The following is a 22,120-nucleotide window of genomic DNA, read 5'->3' on the forward strand; positions in this document are numbered from 1 at the left end:
ATTTTGTATTTATTTTATTAATTTGGAAAATGTTCTATATTTTTCTTTCACTTTGAAAAAAGAATAAGTTGTGGAAATAGGAAAATAATTACATGTAATCCTTTTTAGATTTAATTTCAAGGCAGCAAAATGTGAAGATGGTGCAAGGGGTGTGTAGACTTTCACTAGTAACTGTATGTAGGAGGATGCAGATGTAATTATATAATAATGAAAGTCATAGAATTTATATAAATTCAATTATCGATATCAACAAGCCTAATTATTGATATTGCTAATTTAATTGTTGATACACATTTTAATTATTTATATTGATACAAAAATCCAATCTGATATCAATAAATCATGACACAAAAGAAATACAATTATAGATATCAATTTCAATGACAATATGTTAAAACGGCTTTCCATAATATGTCATGGTACAAATTTCTGAACGGATCTTGCGCAATAACTACTGTATCTATTGAGCTCACAAGTAACAAACGATCCTATTATTATGGTGGGAGACACATGTTTAAGTACTTCAAAGGACCATAAAAGGGTGATAACCCTCATGCACTTAAGGAGATCATGAATATTATGGACACATTAGAACTAGCGAATATATGGAGGCAAAAAATAAAAACTGACCTAGTAAGATATGAGACTTAATCAAGCTAGCCATCTTGACTACTTTCGTGTTATTCTCACAGGCTCCAAAAGTGAAAAAACATCTTGATAGGACAATTTAAACTGAGCCATGTTGGTTTAAAAAGCTGACTCTTCCAAATGAAAAATTGATCACAATTTAAACTGAGCCATGTTGGTTTAAAAAGCTGACTCTTCCAAATGAAAAATGTATCACTTGTGATCAGACCACCATCTGGACAGAGATATTGGATGACAATTTGTTCTTAGCTAACGCAAACTAATTTGACTTTTTCCCTGCACAACATACAGTACCAGTCAAAAGTTTGGACACACCTTCTCATTCAAGGTTTATTTTTTTTATTTTTTTTTACTAGTTTCTACATTGTAGAATAATAGTGAAGACATCAAAACTATGAAATAACACATATGGAATCATGTAGTAACCAACAAAGTGTTAAAAAAAAATCTAAATATATTTTATATAGTAGCCAACCTTTGCCTTGATAACAGCTTTGCACACTCTTGGCATTCTCTCAACTAGCAAATTGCTGTTGACTTTTTCCACATTTTGTTACATTACAGCCTTATTCTAAAATGTATTAAATTGTTCTTTCCCCCTCATCAATCTACACACATACCCCATAATGACAAAGCAAAAACAGGTTGCTAGAAATGTTTGTAAATAACAACACTGAAATATCACATTTACATAAGTATTCAGACCCTTTACTCAGTACTTTGTTGAAGTACCTTTGGCAGTGATTAGACTCAAGACTTCGGTATGACGCTACAAGCTTGGCACACCTGTATTTTGGAAGTTTCTCCCATTCTTCTCTGCAGATCCTCTCAAGCTCTTTCAGGTTGGATGGGGAGCGTCGCTGCACAGCTATTTTCAGAGAAGTCCGGGCTCTAGCTGGGCCACTCAAGGACATTGAGACTTGTCCCGAATCCACTCCTGTGTTGTGTCTTGGCTGTGTGCTTAGGGTTGTTGTCCTGTTGGAGGGTGAACCTTTGCCCCAGTCTGAGGACCTGAGTGCTCTGGAGCAGGTTTTCATCAAGGAGCTCTCTACTTTGCGCCGTTCATATTTCCCTCGATCCTGACTAGTCTCCCAGTCCCTGCCACTGAATAACATCCCCACAGCATGATGCTGCCACCACCACCATGCTTCGCCGTAGGGATTGCGCCGTTCATCTTTCCCTCGATCCTGACTAGTCTCCCAGTCCCTGCCACTGAATAACATCCCCACAGCATGATGCTGCCACCACCACCATGCTTCGCCGTAGGGATTGCGCCGTTCATCTTTCCCTCGATCCTGACTAGTCTCCCAGTCCCTGCCACTGAATAACATCCCCACAGCATGATGCTGCCACCACCACCATGCTTCGCCATAGGGATGGTGCCAGGTTTTCTCCAGACGTGATGCTTGGCATTCAGGCCAAAGACCTCAATCTTGATTTCATCAGACTAGAGAATCTTGTCCTTCAGGTGCCTTTTGGCAAACTCCAAGCGGGCTGTCATGTGCCTTTTACTGAGGAGTGGCTTCTGTCTGGCCACTCTACCATAAAGGCCTGATTGGTGGAGTGCTGCAGAGATGGTTGTCCTTCTGGAAGCTTCTCCCATCTCCATAGAGGAACACTGGAGCTCTGTCAGAGTGACCATCGGGTTCTTGGTCATCTCCCTGACCAAGGCCCTTCTCCCCTGATTGCTCAGTTTGGCTGGGCGGCCAGCTCTAGGAAGAGTCTTGGTGATTCTTCTTGTCTTTAAGAATGATGGAGACCACTGTTCTTTTTGGGACATTCAATGCTGTAGACATTTTTTGGTACCCTTCCCCAGATCTGTACCTCGACACAATCCTATCTCGAAGCTCTACGAACAATTCCTTCGACCTCATGGCTTGGTTTTTGCTCCGATAAGCACTGTCAACTGTGAGACCTTATATAGACAGGTGTGTGCCTTTCCAAATCATGTACAATCAATTGTATTTACCACAGGTGGACTCCAATCAAGTTGTAGAAACATCTGAAGGATGATCAATGGAAACAGGATGCACCAGAGCTCAATTTTAAGTCTCATAGCAAAGGGTCTGAATACTTATGTAAATAAGGTTTATTTATTTTTTTCCATTTGCAAAAATTCAAAAAACTTGTTTTCGCTTTGTCATTATGGGGTATTGTGTGTAGATTTGATACATTTTTTATTTAATTCATTTTAAAATAAGGCTGTAACATAACAAAATGTGGAAAAAGTCAAGGGGTCTGAATACTTTCCGAATGCGCTGTATGTACATGAAGTCAGGGTAAAGAGACTAGGCATCAGGATAGATAATAATAATAATACGAGTAAAACAAAAAACAGAGTAGCAGCAAATGATGTGCGTGTGTGTATTTCTGTTGTGTCGGTATGCTATGTTTGTGTGTGTAGTGTATGGCAGTGTCAATATATTGTATGTACGTGAGTGTGTATGTATAGTCTAGTGAGTGTGCGTAGGGTCAGTGCAAGATAGTTTGGGTACCATTAAATTGATTACTTAGCAGTCTGGCTATTTAGCGGTCTTATGGGTTGGAGGTAGAAGTTGTCTCAGAGCCTGATGGTCCGAGAACCAATGCTCTGGTATCATTTGCTGGACGGTAGCAGAGTGAACAGTATGGCTTGGGTGGCTGGAGTCTTTGGCAATTGTTTGGGCCTTCCTCTGACACCGCCTGATATAGAGGTCATGGTTGCCAGGGAGCTCAACCCCAGTGATGTACTGGGCTATCCGCACCACCCTCTGTAGCGCTTTGCGGTCAAGGGCGGTGCATTCGCCATACCAAACAGGTGATGTAGCCAGTCAGCTCTCAATGGTGCAGCTGTAGAACGTTGAGGATCCGAGGGGCTCATACAAAATCTTATCAGCCTCCTGAGGTTGAAGAGGTGGTGCCGTGCCCTCTTCACAACTGTGCAGGTGTGTGTGGACCATGTTAAGTCCTTGTGGACGCCTAAGAAGTTGAAGCTCACAACCCACTCCACAACAGCCCCGTCGATGTGGATGGTGACATGCTCTCCCCTTTCTCCTATAGTCCAAGACCAGTTCCTTGGTCTTACTGACATTGAATGGAAGGTTGTTGTCCTGGCACCACACTGCTAAGTCTCTGACCACCTCCCTATAGGCTGATTCATTGCAGTCGGTGATCAGGCCTACCACCGTCGTGTCGTCAGAAAACTTGATGATGGTGTTGGAGTCATGGGTGGCCATGCAGTCGTGGGTGAACAAGGAGTACTGGAGAGTAAGCACACACCCCTGGACTTAGAGTGAGTCCATGGAACTTGTGTGATTTGTTAAGCCAAATTTTACTCCTGAACTAATTTAGGCTTCTCTAAACAAAGGTGCTGAATATTTAGCTAATTTGTATTAATCTTAAAAAATATATACTTTTTCTTCCACTTTGACATCGAGTAGATTGTTGAAAGAAAATTATAATTAAATACATTTTAATCCCACTGTAAAAAACACAAAATATGGAGAAATCCAAGGGGTACACTTTTGCAAGGCAAAACAACAATCTCAGCTCTGCATATTTTTTTTTACAAAGAAACAGAATCATTATATAATTTATTCTGGAATTGTCCCCATGTAGCTTGTTTCTGGTCACAGATTCAGGAATGGTTAAAAAAAAATAAATCACAACATTAATTTAAAATTAACTCTACAAATAGCAGTGTTGGGCGATTTGGAAAACCATAACAATAATAACATAAAATGTTATCATTAACTTACAAATCGGTGGATACTATACGATTAGAAAGGTTAAAAATTAATGTAAGACATCCCAGCACAGTTAAAAAAATATATGGCACGTGGAGATCAAAAGAGGATGGTCTACGGAGATAGGTGGGATGGGCTGAGAGTAGCAGAGGGGTGGGATTAAACAGCTCATGATGGGTAAATTAATACTGAAAACACTATATTGATGTCTGAGTACTATCTATCCAATATGTAATGTGTATAATCAAACCAAAAAGTACCACGTATCTAACAAAAAAGATTGAAAAACGACAATGATAAACAAAGTTCATTTTGTCCTCTGATGGGCCCAAAAAATTTAAAATAAACGTATGCTTACTAAACAAAGCAAACTAAGTTAATTACAGATACAGTTCTGCAGCTCAAATGTGTGTCAAACTATGAGCAGGGTCTCCTCTTGCAAAGCCGGCGTGCTTACACCTGGTTTCATTTACATTAATAAGATCGTATCACACTCTGAAAACGTAGCGTGTCTGGTGAAGCAGGCCAGTTAGACAGCAATGTTCTCATAGTTCAAGCATTCATTCGGTCATGTCTTATCCACCCAAGAGGAGATGAATGACCTTTCAATCTTCTGTTTGATTGCCTTCCCTGACACAGGGCACAGTCATGTTTTTGTGCCTTCTCTTCATGTGTACTTTCATGTTCTGCTTATGTCTGAAGCATTTATCACAATAACTACACTTGAACGGTTTCTCCTCCGTGTGCAGTCTCTGATGACTAATTAATGCCCCTCTGTCACTGAAGCATTTTGGACATGTAGAACACACATGTGATTTCTCCCCTGTGTGTATTCTCAAATGCACGTTCAACTGAAAGCCAGTGGAAAAACATTTGCCACACACATGGCAGTGATGTGGTTTCTCCCCTCTGTGTCTCTTCATGTGCCGATTCAAATTGGAACTCTGACTGAAACATTGGCCACACTCCTGGCAGGGAAATGGTTTGTCATTGGTGTGAATTCTCATATGCCCTCGAAGATGATGGCTATAGGTGAAACATTTCTTACAAAAATGACATTGATGGGATTTCTCCCCTGTGTGAATCCTCATATGCATTTGCAGACTACTTCTCTGAGGGAAGCATTTGGCACATTCAGGACAGCGGTGTGGTTTTTCCCGTGTGAATCCTGCTATGGTTTTTCAGGTGATCCCTTCGAGAGAATGAATTGCCACAATCCTGGCACCGATAAGGCTTCTCCCTTGTGTGAGTCCTTATATGCATTTTCAGAGAGGTGCCAAGGCGAAATGTTTTGCCACATTCATTACAGTGATACGGTTTCTCTCCAGTATGAAGCCTCATATGCATTTTTAGATTTCCACTCAGAGCGTAACATTTTCCACATTCATGGCAATGATGAGATCTCTCCCCTGTGTGGACCACCCTTATATGGACATTCAAAGTTTTAATCGAAGTGAAACATCTGCCACAAACATTACAGGGAAATGGTTTCTCTCCTGTGTGGGTCCTCATATGATTTGTCAGATCCATAGGAGAGTCAAAACTTTTACCACAAACTTCACAAAACCTAGTTCTGTGAGTTTCTAATATGTGATCCATCAAACCTTTTAGGGATTGACAGCTTTTTCCACAAACACCACAAATGTGTTCCTTATCTTTTCTGTGTCTTCGCAAATGTCTCAATAAAGCCCCAAAGGAGTGACAAGGCCTTCCACAAACCTTACAACTAGAACCAGCAGGGCATTCACTAGGTGGTTTCAGATGGGACATCTTGTGAGTTTGTATGTGATCCATCACACTTTCTAGGGATGGACATCTTTTTCCACACACACCACAAATATGTTCCTCATCTTTTCTGTGACTTTTCAAATGAGTAAATAATGTACGCATGGAGTGACAAGACCTTCCACACACTTTACAACAAGCGGGGATTTGTTCTTTTTCTGTCCGTGTCCTCTTTGATTTGCCCATCTTTAAAGCCGCCAGAGGTCCTCCACTCCACTTCGCGTCAACACTTTCACGGTTTTCATTCTGAGATGCAGAACAGCTTGGATTTACTAAAGAGAGGGCCTGAGAGTCACTGGTTGGTTCTGAAGAGTCCTCATGAGGTTCTGTTTTTATCTGTTTAGTTGAAGAGTCTCTGTTCTTGCATTCTTTACTTTGGGTTTTTTTAAGATGTGAGGACTGAGCTGGATACTCATCAGACTCACTTTTCACACAGGGAAAAGCGGTATTATATTCCAGCTTTTGGCTGGTCCTGAGTGCCACCTGTTCCTCTTTAATCTGTGTGGGCTCAGAGTCATCTTTCCCCAGACTGGGGCTCCTTTCCTGCTCACAGTGCTGCTGCTCAGGGGGAACCTCCTCTTCAACGGCATTGAGCTGTTGGCAGTCTGAAGGGAAGAACAAATGATTAATTAGCTAGAACTCAAACACTGAAATGATATAGGGGTCTCTGTAAAACCTTGGAGTAGTCATAGTTATGACATGGCAAACCCTGGCTGTGACCCCACGCTCCGAGGGTGTCTCGGGGAGTGGGATATAAATAAAAAAATATCAAATTTACACATGCGTCTAAATTACACACTTGTAAATGTAAAAATACAGTATAAGCACCCATCCCCAAAATGTAGAGTGAGACTATGGCTTTAACCAGGACTTGGGAAGAACAGAAACGTTAACTCTACTATGGGGGATAGTAAATAATCAAACACTTTATTTTGGGAAGGAAAAAAATAAGTTATGTTTAATCATTGTTTTATTGATGCAGCTCCAAAAAGGCCGCTGACAGGGGAAGTCCACAGCCCAGGATCTTTTGACTTGTTTTGGGTCCGACTCCGAGAGGAAACACAAAATTGGTCTGCCTTTGGGCCAAGCACCTGAACCCCATGTCTAGTGGTAATTGAACAACAATTACCACTAGACATGCAACCATAGCATTAGGAATTAGAATAATAATTGAATACCCTTTGTTTTCAGTTTGGATATTGGTTTGATATTTGGAGTTGACGCATCAATACCTAGTCGACGGAAGGTCCTATGATGATTAGGGTGATATCTCTAGAATCAGATGATGCTAGAGAGCATGCTACAGCCTTTTTTTAAATCTACATTCCGTTTTCAAAAAGTGACTAAGTTGGTTTCAATAGGGGGAATATTATTCACTCACTCAGCCGAATCAGATGTTTACAGACAAAAGTTATTCTTTTTTTATTTATTTTTATTAAATGATCTAGAGAGCTTAAACCAACTTTGTTTTTACCCCACAATAATTCCATGTAAAAATGTAATCGTGTTCATTTAAAATATATATATTATTTTTGGTAAAAATAAACATAAATAGGCCTACTTGCATGACCTAGAGAGCTAAAATCACTTGAAGCAAAGTCACTGATGTCCCTAAACTATTATACACCCATTAGAATTCCCATTTTAAAGTTCCCTGATTATAAATACATTTCCGGTCCTAATTATAATTTTTAATGGCTTCCGATCCGCATGTGCTAGAGGTCTACAGCAGGGTATCCCTTATGAAAATGTGGCGTCGGACATTTGACCAGCAGCGTTTTAATTTACCAGACATTTGAGGAATGTACCGAACCCATATGCATTGGTGCATAACCTGATTAGGGTGACCACCCACGGTGCTTAGAATGCCAGAAATCACATTTAGATTATGGTAATTCATATTAAAAGAACATCCATGTCGAGGATGCAATGACACGTGTCCTTACCGCTTACTTTGAAGATGCTAGAATAACTGTCCACATGTACTTTTCCTCAGCCAACAAGACAATGAACAGCAAAATCACTAGCCTATGCATAGGCGGAGTGTGAGTTTCAAGTTTGGGGAAGCACATTTTCACCATAAAAATGCACTTTGCATCTTTGCATTTGCAGACTTATGTAAGATAGCCTACTATTCCTAATGTGATGAGTAGATTGGGTAGTCATGCAAATTTACGACAATAATATACATTTAGGATAATAATAATAACTCAAAATCACTGTTTGCAAAAAAGACAGCTCCAATGCATGGCTGAGCCCATTTAGTGTAGAGGACTGGGCTGTATCAGATACGTTTCTTCTATCTTTGCATCGGAAAAACAAATGTCATGCCATGTCTACTACACTTTATATATATATTTTTAAATAAGACAAATTACAGGTAGCCTACTCTGACAATCAATAAAACCAACGTTGTCCATATAATAGGCCTACGAGAAGGGGAGACACACATAGAATATGACATCCGTCTAAACTGGAGGAGGAAATTGTCCGTAAACAAACTTAACCTCTTGAGGATACCGTAGGATAGGGGGCGCCACAGCGCATTTTGAAAAAAAATCGTTCCCATTTTCAACGGCCTACTAATCAAACTCAGAAGATAGGGCATGCATATACTTATTATATATGGATAGAAAACACTCTAAAGTTTCTAAAACTGTTTGAATGGTGTCTGTGAGTATAACAGAACTCAAATGGCAGTCAAAACCCCGAGACCGATTGAAACAGGAAGTGGAATTCTGAATTGTGGACTTGACTTCTCATCTTTCCTTATTAATCACACCGTTAACCATGGTTCAGTGAGCACTTCCTATTGCTTCCACTAGATGTCGCCAGTCCTTTCACAGTGGTTTGAGCCTTATAGAGTCAAAACTCAGTGAATGACACGAGTTTGAAATTGGTCACAGGGGATGGGCCATCACCATTATGACGCCGGCGGCCATGTCTGCCCCCACCTTTGGATACGGTTTTAAAGGCCATGACATCATCCCCCTCGAATCTTATTGGCTCTCTTGGTGTTAGAGGCCCTGAAGATTTATTTTATACAACGTTTGACATGTTTGAACGAACCTACATGCGCGAGCATTGCTTTCATTCTGAACTTCAGAGCTGCGCTTCGAGAGAGCCATAGGACGCGCTACCAACATCAGGCTAATGGAACGTGAAGTATGGACTTTTTGACCGAAAATACATCTGTTGTGGACCTGGGATGCTTTCTGATGAAGACAACTAAAGGTAGGCGATTATTGACAATATTATAGAAGATAAGACGTGACATGAGATTCTTTCCAAGATGGCGCCGAGCTCTGTATATTAGCTAATTTTCTGAGTATCGCATCTCCTTTTATCGCAAAGTGTGATTACCCAGTAAAGTTAATTTAAAATCTGGTATGACGGGTGTTCTCAAGAGATATTCATCTATAAATGTTAGATTGACAATATACATTTAAAAAATCGTTATAGTATAGTAATTTAGGCAAATGCAGCATTGTTTACCGGGACGCTTTTGAGGGGAAATAATGAAGTCAACGTCAGACAGAGATGTAAAATGCTGTTTTTATATATAAATATGACCTTTATTGAACAAAAGAATGCATGCATTGTATAACATGATGTCCTAGGGGTGCCATCTGATGAAGTTTGTAAAAGGTTAGTGCTGCATTTAGCTGTTTTTCGATTATATGTGATGCAAGTGGTTGGTCGGAAAATGGCTATGAAGCTGCTTTTTACGATGGACTCATCTAATATAATCTAATGATTTGCTTTTCCTGTAAAACCTTTTTGAAATCGGACGACGTGGGTCGATTCAGGAGAGGTGTATCTATAAAAAAAAAATATATATATATATTTTTTTTTTTTTTAATTATGATATTTTTTTAATGCTAATTGGCGATATGATTTTTCGCTGGATTTTGATCCCGCTAACGGGATCAGACGCTGAAGTTAAGTTGCACTGACCCAACAATCATAAAGAGCGTGTGCACAGTGCTCAATCACCGGGGATATGGCCAATAAGATAGGCTATTGGGCTACTGTTGTTCGCTCAACTAAAACACAGATGAGAGTATTTTCTTTGTCTATCCTTTACAGCAATAGTCAGTTGCTTTCCAAACTGTTTTCCCACAATTTCATTTTTAAATATTGTGATATGGCTGGCTGGGGCGCTCTACTTTTCACTGATAGTCGCAACTCAACGATAATCTATTTCGTATTTGCAGTGCGCTGTGCTCAAATTGCGAGGGCTGCCTTTCCTTCCGACTGTAGGCAATGCGATTTAAAAAACAGGTACACTTTTCTACTATGGGGATAGTAAATTGACATAGGCGGTTCATCCAAAAGGGTAGGCGACGCTTTCCCTAAGTAAATTGAATCTTCAAAATGATATAGCTTAATTAGCCTACTCCGGTCTACACTATTCTATTGGTCAGCTTGTCAAGAAGGAAATATCAAACAGACTCTGGGACAGTCGTGGGACGATAGATCCCAAATTCATGCAACCAGATCCCAAATTCATGCAACCAGATCCCAAATTCATACAACCATTTGTCTACCCGACAATAAAAGAACGTTGAAAACCGATAGAACATGAAAGAAATAGACATGAAAGAAATAGACAACTTGGAGACTTGTTTACGTGCTGCTGTGCGTTTTGTTGCCAACCTTTGCTACCTGACAACTTTACGGTTTTTACTTTCTAATTACCGTTTATATTTTTTGTTTTTCCCTCACTCAACTTTTTTTTTCATTCAACTTTTTCACTCCGGACGCTTAATCTGGACATGGTTCGTCAGGACCTCCAACAGCCGAAGCTAAGTAGTAGTAACATTAACATGATGCCTTCTGATTGCAGTCACTATACTCATAATATACAGGAGAACGATCGCCTTACAGCGAGGATAGCCATGCTGCAAGCCCAGCTTCAGACGCAATCGTTAGGCAAGGGTAATTTCAGTGCAGGAAAGGATGAAACAGCGTCTGTGCCACCAGTAAGTACAGATAGTAACGTTAGTATAAATCCCCTCGCACGGTCCCCGCAGCCGGACAACTTTCTCATGGCTTCTGGAAGGAAATGCTGTAGGAATGCTCAACCGGTGTCGCTCATTCAGCCGACAGAAACTTTCAACCGGTTCTCCCCATTAAGCAGTGAGTTGGAGTCAGAGGCCGAGCCTGACAAATTGAAACCCCTAGTCATTGGCGACTCCATTACCCGCAGTATTAGACTTAAAACTAATCATCCAGCGATCATACACTGTTTACCAGGGGGCAGGGCTACCGACGTTAAGGCTAATCTGAAGATGGTGCTGGCTAAAGCTAAAACTGGCGAGTATAGAGAGCATAGGGATATTGTTATCCATGTCGACACCAACGATGTTAGGGTGAAACAGCCAGAGGTCACCAAGCGCAACATAGCTTCAGCGTGTAAATCAGCTAGAAAGATGTGTCGGCATCGATTAATTGTCTCTGCCCCCCTCCCAGTTAGGGGGAGTGATGAGCTCTACAGCAGTCTCACAACTCAATCGCTGGTTGAAAACTGTTTTCTGCCCCTCCCAAAAGATAGAATTTGTAGATAATTGGCCCTCTTTCTGGTACTCACCAACAAACAGGACCAAGCCTGGCCTGTTGAGGAGTGACTGACTCCATCCTAGCTGGAGGGGTGCTCTCATCTTATCTACGAACATAGACAGAGCTCTAGCTCCACAATGAAATAGGGTGCAGGCCAGGCAGCAGGCTGTTAGCCAGCCTTCCATCTTAGTGAAGTCTGCCACTAGCACAATCAGTGTAGTCAGCTCAGCTATCCCCATTGAGACCGTGTCTGTGCCTCGACCTAGGTTGGGCAAAACTAAACATGGAGGTGTTCGCCTTAGCAATCTCACTAGAATAAAGACCTACCCCATTCCTGCCATTATTGAAAGAGATTGTGATACCCCACATCTCAAAATAGGGCTACTTAATGTTAGATCCCTCACTTCAAAGGCAGTTATAGTCAATTAACTAATCACTGATCATAATCTTGATGTGATTGACCTGACTGAAACATGGCTTAAGCCTGATGAATTTACTGTGTTAAATGAGGCCTCACCTCCTGGTTACACTAGTGACCATATCCCCCGCGCATCCCGCATAAGGCGTTGGTGTTGCTAACATTTACGATAGCAAATTTCAATTTACAAAAAAAAAACAGACGTTTGTCTTTTGAGCTTCTAGTCATGAAATCTATGCCGGCTACTCAATCACTTTTTATAGCTACTGTTTACAGGCCTCCTGGACGTCCCAAGGACGTCAGAGGGCAAAAATCAGTTAACCACCTAACTGAGGAACTGAATTTAACTTTCCGTTCACCTTCGCACCCCAGGGCCAGACTACACTATCATAGGACCTACTGAAGAGATGAGTCTTCAATAAAGACAAAGGTTGAGACCAAGTCTGCGTCTCTCACATGGATAGGCAGACCATTGCATACAAATGGAGCTCTATTGGAGAAAGCCCTGCCTCCACCTGTTTGCTCAAACAATTAAGAAGCTATACGTTTTCAAAATGCATACTGCCTCCAGCTCATTGCAAAGTGGTGTGTGACGCGCTGATGAAGCCCATCTTTCGTTGCTTATGCATTTGAATGGCGAATGGGAAGAGTACTTAAATTACCAGTTGAGAAATACAAATATATATTTTTAATCGTGGCCAAAAAACTATATTTAACACACGATTGCATTTAGAATTGTTGCTTGCAATGATTGGGCTTCTAAAAGTGGTGTCTGAAAGATTTTCTGCTAAAAGGCTCTGTATCTGTATGCTGTTAATGGGTTAATTTGCAACATTTTGTGGAATTAAATTGGTGGGTGTATGTTCGTTATGCATTTTATCGCACGCAACGATTTAATTCCACAAAATTATGCAAATTAACACAGACCGATAAGCATCACATCAAATGTATTTACATCAACTGGTATTTACATAAAATAATAGTCTAAAAAGCATTATTTCACATTTTTATTCTTCTCCCAGACAATTGGCCTGCAGCGCCAATTTTATTTATTGGCTTTTCAATTTTTTTTATAGGCCGGCTAACGGAAACACTTATCTACATGTGGTGTGTTCAACGCAAATGACTGTTTTCAAAATTATTCCCCTTTGATTTTCTACAAATATGTTTCCCATTACAGCTGTGGTTCAGGGGCGGAAATCCTGGGGGGGACACGACCCCCCCCATCCTGGGAAAAATATGATTTGTCCCCCCCAATATATCACTGAAACATAACTATGTAATTTAAATAATATTAATAATACGCAATGAAAACAATTGTACTGATTAGACACTTAATAGCGTGTTTTTAAGTTTCAAAAGATTGCAACGCCCCCACCCTTTGCCTCACAATGGTTTGATCCACTGCCAGTTCCTTAGCTTGCTACGTAACTGACATGAGGTTAATCCAGTCAATCGCGCACACACACTAGCTGAATATGCAGAGCTAGCGCGCAAATATTAACTATTAAGCTAGCTAGTACCTATTCCATTTGTGGCGTCGTCAAAGATGGAATCAGCATGCAGATGATGTAAGTTAGTGCTTCAAAGTCCCTGTGATAAGGTTAGCGATAAACTGAAATCCAAACTGAACAGAACTACACTCTCTTCTACCATTGTCTTAAATATATTTAATGGTCTCGTTGCAAAAGCTAAATTGTCGCAAGTGAACTTTTATTTATTTATTTATTTTATTTCACCTTTATTTAACCCAGGTAGCAAAGATTATAGCAAACACCACTGAAACTGAATTGGTGCTCGCTAGCTTTGCAAATTCAGCTATTGTTGGAAGCCAGCCAATATGAAACAAACTATTAAAATTACAAAAGGTTGCAGCATATGTTGTGTAAATGGTGAACTCATACAGCTGTCAACTCTTGTCATTTTAATCCGTTTCACATTTGCTAGCTACCTTTTAGATCGAAGCCCAAATAGAATGATTGAAGATGATAGAAGCCCATCTCCTACTGTAAATAACCTACACACTGTGTGTGTAGCCAGCCAGCCAGGTAGAAAAATGGCAGAAAAATAAAAGACGGACATCTGAGTATTTTTCAATACACCAAAACGCATAGTAAGAACCCTAGTAGCCTAATATCTCAAAGACTAGTTGATAAAATGTTCATAAGAAAGAAATGAAATTCTAATGGAAATGCTTCACAATGATGTCATTAGGCAGAGCAGGCAACAGATGGCACACAGACAGCAGAGTTGGGGACAGATATGCAGGGACAGACTGGCAGAGACAGGGAGTCTCAGGTAAGTTTGTTGAGTCTTTGTTTGGCAACATTATGAAAGGTTCTCAATTTTTTTGACTTGTAAAATAGGAACATAATTGGAAAATGCCATGGATACCCCCACTCTCAACTTAAACTGGTGACTGAACTAAGATTTGTTAAAGGCAATGGTATTGCTGTTGTGATTAGTTGTGTAGTTTTGGGTACCGGTAGTTAGGAGTACGGCAAACACCTTATTTCTTTGGTTCCTCAATATACATTTACCATATTACAATGTAGGCTATGTGTTACAGCACTACTTTTGGTGTCCCCCTCAGGAATTGCTCGAGAAAATTTCATGTAATTGTCCCCTCCAAAGTTGATATCAGATTTTCGCCAATGCTGTGGTTATTAATTCATACAGATCTAATTTTCAATAGCTTCCACACGGTCCTGTGTGGCTCAGTTGGTAGAGCATGGTGTTTGCAACACCAGGGTTGTGGGTTCGATTCCCACGGGGGACCAGTAGGGGAAAAAATAATGTATGAAATGTATGCATTCACTACTGTAAATCGTTCTGGATAAGAGTGTCTGCTAAATGACTAAAATGTAAAATTGAAATAAAACCACTTGATGTTAGGTCACGGACTTCCTTCCTCAGCCTGTTCTCATAGACTAGACGTAACATAGTAAATGTACATCTGGGACACTCAAATTTGTATGATATGTAACAATACCAAATGTAACATAAGACAGACGGTTACTTAAGGCAAAAACGAAGGTTGCACGTTCATGGGCAAGTTTTTAGCTACTTTGCATGTTAGCTAACTTTTCCTCTAACCTTAACCTAAATCCTAACATTAGCCACCTAGCTAACAAACATTAGCCACCTAGCTAGAATTTGTAACATATAATAAGGTTTGCTAATTTTGGGCTCCTGAGTGGCGCAGGGGTCTAAGGCACTGCATCTCATAACTGGCCGTGATTGGGAGTCCCATAGGGCGGCGCACAATTGGCCCAGTGTCGTCCGGGTTTGGCTGGTGTAGGCCGTCATTGTAAATAAGAATTTGTTATTAACTGCCTTTCCTACATAAATAAAAAGGTAAAAAAATATAAAACGTTTATTTTTTTTAACACGTGTCTCAGATTTACATACAGAATAATACTAAATGATCTGAGATGAGGTTGCCTTCCTCCCTAGTACACTGATTAAAAATGCTGTTTTTTATTTCACTGATATTACATTAATATTTACTGTGATATGACAAAATTTCAATAGCTCACTGTCCATGAACTACAGACAAGTGTGGTGGGTTCCTTGACCTCTTATCAAAAGGTACTTTTTTCTCCCTTGGTCCTCTTGAAAATAGTTTTCATATTACTGCTTTGGTTACTAATTAACGTACAGACCTACTTTTCTATAGCTTTATATCCAAAATCATTTCAAATAATTGTACATATTTAACAGTCACCTCCAAAATATTTTGCACTCTTAATAAAGATGAGCAAAAAAAACTGTATAAAAGTGTGCATTTAAAAAAATATATTGTTTTATAGTAACACAAAATGGTCATAGAAAGAGATTGTTTAACAAGTCATACATTTTTTTGTTCAAAATTGGTGTCACTCCTGTTTTCAATATTCTAGCACCCTCCCCTTGCAAGGATAATGACACTGAAACTTTTTCGAAAATGTTTTATGAGATTGGAGAACACATTGGGAGAAGGGTGTTTTCACAGTGTTTTCACCCCTTGACTTTTTCCACATTTTGTTGTGTTACAAGGTGGGATTAAAATGGATTTAATGGTCATTTGTTGTTTTAAAAAAAAATCACACTAAGTACTTGAATGTCAATGGGGGAAAAATGGACATGTGCAAAAAATGTGGGACACCATTATATCTTGATTATGTAAGGATTCATTCAACCCTGAGTCAATACATGTTAGAATCATGTTTGGCTGCAATTACAGCTGTGAGTCTCTCTGGGTAAGTCTCTAAGAGCTTTCAACACCTGGATTGTGAAAATGTTACTTTTATTATTTTCAAAATTCTTCAAGCTCTGTCAAATTGGTTGGTGATCATTGTTAGACAACCATTTCAGGCCTTGCCATAGATTTTCAAGCAGATTTAAGTAAAAACTAACTTGGTCACTCAGGAACATTCACTGTCTTGGTAAGCAACTCAGATTTGGCCTTGTGTTTTAGGTTATTGTCCTGCTGAAAGGTGAATTAATCTCCCAGTGTCTGGTGGAAAGCAGATTGAACCATGCTTTCCTCTAAGATTTTCCTATGCTTAGCTCCATTCAATTTATTTTTATCCTGAAGAACTCCCCAGTCCTTAATGATTACAAGCATACCCATAACATGATGCTGCCACCACCATGCTTGAAAATATGAAGAGTGGTACTCAGCGATGTGTTGTATTTGTCCCAAACATAACGCTTTGTATTCAGGACATGAAGTTAATTTCTTTGACACATTTTTTGCAGTTTACTTTAGTGCCTAACTGCAAACAGGGTGCATGTTTCAGAATATTTTTATTCTGTACAAGCTTCCTTCTTTTCACTCTGTCATTTAGGTTATTATTGTGGAGTAACTACAATACTACTCAGTTTTCTCCTATCACAGCCATGAAACTCTGTAATGTTTTGAAGTCACCATTGGCCTCATGGTTAAATCCCTGAGAAGTTTCCTTCCTTTCCGGCAACTGAATTAGGAAGGACGCCTGTACCTTTGTAGTGACTGGCTGTATTGATACACCATCCAAAATGTAATTAACAACTTCACCATGCTCAAAGGGATATAAATATTTTTTTCCCCCTCCATCTACCAATAGGTACCCTTCTTTGCAAAGCATTGGAAAACCTCCCTGGTCTTGGGTGTTTAATGTGTTTGAAATTCACTGTTCAACTGAGGGACCTTACAGATAATTGTATGTTTGGGGTACAGAGATGAGGTAGTCATTGAAAAAAATCACGTTGAAAACTATTATTGCACAGGTTGAGTCCATACAGCTTAAGGACATTTTTACTCCTGAACTTATTTAGGCTTGCCATAAAGGGGTTGAATCCTTATTGACTCGAGACATTTAAGTTTCTCATGTGACCGTAGTTTAAAAAGTCTTGATACTGCTCAAACAAAGACGTCATATCTGAATTCCATCTTTATGCACCTTCGCCATTACAGCATTATTTCATCTGCAGTATTCTTATGCTATTTATTCTGTTACCAATAATATTTAAATGTTAAAATTATCTTCTAATTATAATTACTACTTCTCTTTCTAAACATAGCAATGTGAATGCAAAGAGGACTCGGACCACAAAATAGGTGAACTGGAAAAAGAGTTGAGTCCTCATTCAAAGGCAAGGGCAGTGTTAATACAAAGAACTGAGCTCTTTTGCTTGTTTGTTTGTTTTTTTACCCCAGAGTTCACTTTAAAGAGGACTGAGATGAGTTATTTTAAAGAGATCTATGTGAAAACACCCTAATAGAACTGATATTCATATAAAACCAGTGAAATCAAACATGGCAAATCTAATGGGTGTACTATTGACAAGGGAGGTCAGTGACAAAATATCAAGTGGTTTTAGATGTACATGTCATTCGGACTGGAAGAAGCTATTGAAAATTAGATCTGTATGTGAATTAATAAGCACAGCTATAATAGGATAAATATTTGTAGAAAATCAAAAGCGGACATTTTTTTTTAAATTAAAGGTGTACCTTTTATAAGAGAGGTCAAAGAACCCACCACACTTGTCTGTGGACCTGTAGCTCATATGGACAGTGAGCGATTGAAAATTAGACCAATCACAGGAAAATAATCATGTAAAATCAGTTAAATGAAACATTAATGGGTGTACTATGGATGAGGGAGGTAAGACACTTAACCTCGAGAGTTTTAGAAGTATGTCAAGTGGATAGGAAGCTACTGAAAATGAGATCTGTACATGACTCAATAGCTAAAGCTCTAATTGGACAAATATTTGTAGATAATCAAAGAGGCATTATAAAGATAAGTCACATTATGTGGTTTTACATCTTCATTCTCATATAGGGCTCCGAACACCACTAAATGGTAATGCAAAAAATATATATATTGGGCTTACATGCAATTACCGCTATTGCACATTTACGACGGTCCATAAATCACATGAGCGCCAGAAAAACCCTCCTCTTTTCGGCTCTGTTAAAGAGTTCGACTATCGGGAAAAAACAAAGGGTGTACCTTGCGCTCTACCGTCATCTGATTTTATAATCTAGATATAATGTATCACTCTCATCCTAGGACCTTCTGTCGGAGAGCTATTGACTGAATATCTAAAGTTAAAACACATTTACTGCGGTGTAATGGACCGGCAACTAGCTAACGTTAGCTAGTTAGCTAACGTTCCAAGAACAATAGCTTACATGCTACTGTAACGTTATCCCTCAATTGAATGATATACAAACAACATTTACTTATTTAACGTGTATAAAATAAACGTTAATGTGGAAACGTAGAGTAACAAACCTGCTCTATGTAACTGTATCTCTGGTTTAAGGAGGATATCAAGCAGCTTCTGTAGACGGTGGTTCTCCTCTTTCGATAGGAAATCTTTTCCTTGGTAGTCTGTTATTGTTTTTTCAACGGCTCTGAAAAGCTCAGGAACTGCTCTAAATCCCTGGTTGAAAATCAATCCCAACAACTCTATTTTAGCCATTTTGCAGATTCAAATTCAGTGGTGGAACACAGTAACCGAAAAAGGTTCGGAATCAATGTTCTATTCTGAACATGCGGCACAATGCCACGTTCACGTCCTAGTCGGAACTGGGAAACTCGGGCATTTCCGAGTTGATCTAATTCTTCTACGGTATATTGGCAATTGCACCATTTGTTGTGCATCACGCTACCTACTGTGCGGGATGAACACAGGATTTCCCCACATAAACGGTACAAACTACCAAACTACCAATTTTAATAAATCAAACAACTTTACTGTTAAAAAATAAACAGATCTGCTCCCTACACAGGCTCAATGGGAGCCTGGGAGGGCGGCCGTCTTCCAGCGCCAAACCCCCTGGGCAAGTCTTCAGATGTAAAATCCTTAAGTCCAGAAAACTTTTCTGCCACAATAATGTCCAGTTTCTTAGACCTCTTTGAGACTTCAGCCATACAGTTTATAAATGTGGTATATTTTTACTGGCGGCAAACATTTACTACAATCCGTGGTGCATCCACTACCATATCTTCACTAGCATCACTTGTTTTCTCAATTATTTTAGTTGCCTTCACATTCCTGAAGTGCCCTGTAAGGGAGATTCGATTGGTTACTAACTTTTTCCACCTCAATCTCCTTCACCCTTACAGGGCACTCCAGGAAATCGGGATCATGATCCCCACCACAATTGCAACACTGTTGTCCTTTCTACACACTGTTCTTCATTATACTCCGTCAGTCTGAACCCTTAAAACAAGGCAAAATCCTTTACAGTTCTTACACTGCAGTGGTTTGGGAACAAAAGCACATACAGTGTATCTTACATAACCAAGCTTCACATGTGCAGGTAGATGCTCTTTATAAAAAAACAACAGGACTGACAGACTTTCTTATTTCTGACTTCTGACTTTCTGACTTCTTTAAGGTTTTATGGCGGACTACACCTATTGGTGTATTGCTGCCACCTACTGTACAGGGTATTGAAACAAAATATTCCATTGCTGGAAGGGTGGCACCATACCTGACATCACACAAAATACAACATTTTTATTTTAAAAAACATCCCACTCTTTCAGTCACAGTTCAAATCACATCCCTAAGCAGGCGCAAGTGCCTGTGAGGATGGCACATTCATCGACAGGATTCCTTGAAATGCCTCTCCTGTAAAATCCCTGAGTGCCAAAAAAACATTCACAGTGATGCCTATTTTCACCAATTTCCTCTGTTTGCGCTGTGTAATTCATAACCAAATGCAGTAAATGCTTCAAAGTCCACCTTCTTAAAATGCAACACATCAGGATCCCTCTGTTGATAAGGAATATTATCTTGTGTCTCTACTCCTACTAACATTATTTCTTCAACTTCACTCCTTTCTTCCACTCTTCTCACTGCCTCCGGATAGGAGACATGCTGGACAGCCCTGATTCTTACCACCTCCGTCTATTTCGCCCTAAGTGGACACTTCAGAAATTCAGGAGCATGTTCACCACCAAAATTGCAGCATTTAGGCTCAGCTGGCATACAATACCCCTCCCGTCAACATACACTTGACACATTACCAAATAATTTGCATTTATCACACTGCATGGGTTTGGGCATGAAGGCTCTCACAGGGGTATCTCATAAAACCGAAATTCACGCAAGAAGGGTAAGACTCAATCAAAAAACAATAGAATGGGTGGAGTGTGCTTCCCCACTCACCAACCCCTTGATCAAATTCTTAACATGTATCCTTTGCTTTTATCTCTGGGGCCACCCCAAGTAAAACACTTGATAGGCGCCTTGCTTCGAAGAGCCACATTCCAATCCAAAAACTTTTTGAGGTGCAGAGTACACTCCTGTTCCATAGATACACACAAAAAAAAACGTATTGTTACTCTCATCGATGCCATCTCATCCAATGCATCCACATTTTTTTTTATAGAGACTACAAACGGACCTCCCAGGTTACAACATCGATCCAAAACCCTTATTCCGACCAAAAAATAATAAAAACTAGGCTTGGATTGACAAGACTCCACTACCACTTAACTTCTCGTATTTTCTTTTGCATTCACCACTGTAATCAAATTATTCTCACGCTCATCTCCACTTGACACGCCATCTGAATCAAACATACCATACATTTCCAAAAATGTCTTACTTGCTAACTGGTTGTAGTTATCATGTGCTACCTTCAACGAATTAGCAAGGCGGAAATTTCAGCGTTCCGACTAACATATGAACGCGGCATAAGGGCTAGCACTTGTTTTACGTTCTGTTACAGAGATTATTTTGAGGAGATGGAAAACTCCATTGGTATCGTATTAACGCCCATTGTGCAAGTTTCCCATGCGTCGTCAATGGCCTGCACGGCGTATTCTGAGTGATTCTGAAATATGCAAATGATTGCTACAACACGCTAGCTCGCGCTTGGCCTTGCCCACATCCGTGCATGTTCTATCCACTGTGCTTAATTTGCTCCCACCGCAAATAACACAGATGAACTATCTTGTGTTAGTTATAAATATACTTGAATCAACGCTAATGAGGCTGGTCAGAGATATTAAAGAAAGGAGGAGATAGGAATCCCAATGTGCATTGAATGGCCATCAGTGTTGACCAATCGCGTTCACGTTGTCATGCTGCGTCACACGGTTGCTAAGCTAATAGTCAAGCAATACCTTCTCTAGGTCAGAGGTATTATGCCGTGTTCCAAACTGGGAACTCTGATATCTCAGACTCGGGAAAAAACTAGATCCGACGAGAAAAATCGTTTTGAACGGTCATACTGGCCTCTTTCTTTAGCTCCGACTTTTAGAGCTGAAGATCACCGACGTCAGGATTTTTCAGAGCTCCCAGTTGTCTTGAAAGCACCATAAATTGAGAAACCTGCCTATTTTCCTCAAAAGTACGTAATGTCACGATTCCAAAGCTACATGATATCACAGAGAAGTAGTTAATTATCTCACATCTATGCAAATATTTGTAATGTTCTACTTCTTGTTGACAAAATGCATGCTAATGTTGGGTTTTTGAGCTAGCG

At 39.8% G+C, this 22,120-nt stretch overlaps 1 non-coding gene across 1 annotated transcript; it reads right to left on the bottom strand.

The window, feature by feature from the left end:
• LOC106561020 (uncharacterized) lies at positions 1 to 19,208 on the bottom strand. The gene is made up of 2 exons (XR_014379062.1): positions 18,909 to 19,208; positions 1 to 6,763 (listed from the first exon to the last, which is right to left on the bottom strand). It is a non-coding gene; the product is annotated as an uncharacterized LOC106561020 (transcript).
• Between the last annotated feature and the right edge of the window lie 2,912 nt (positions 19,209 to 22,120).

Source organism: Salmo salar, chromosome 10 (assembly GCF_965601325.2).
Source record: "Salmo salar chromosome 10, fSalSal1, whole genome shotgun sequence".
Taxonomy (NCBI): Eukaryota; Metazoa; Chordata; class Actinopteri; order Salmoniformes; family Salmonidae; genus Salmo; species Salmo salar.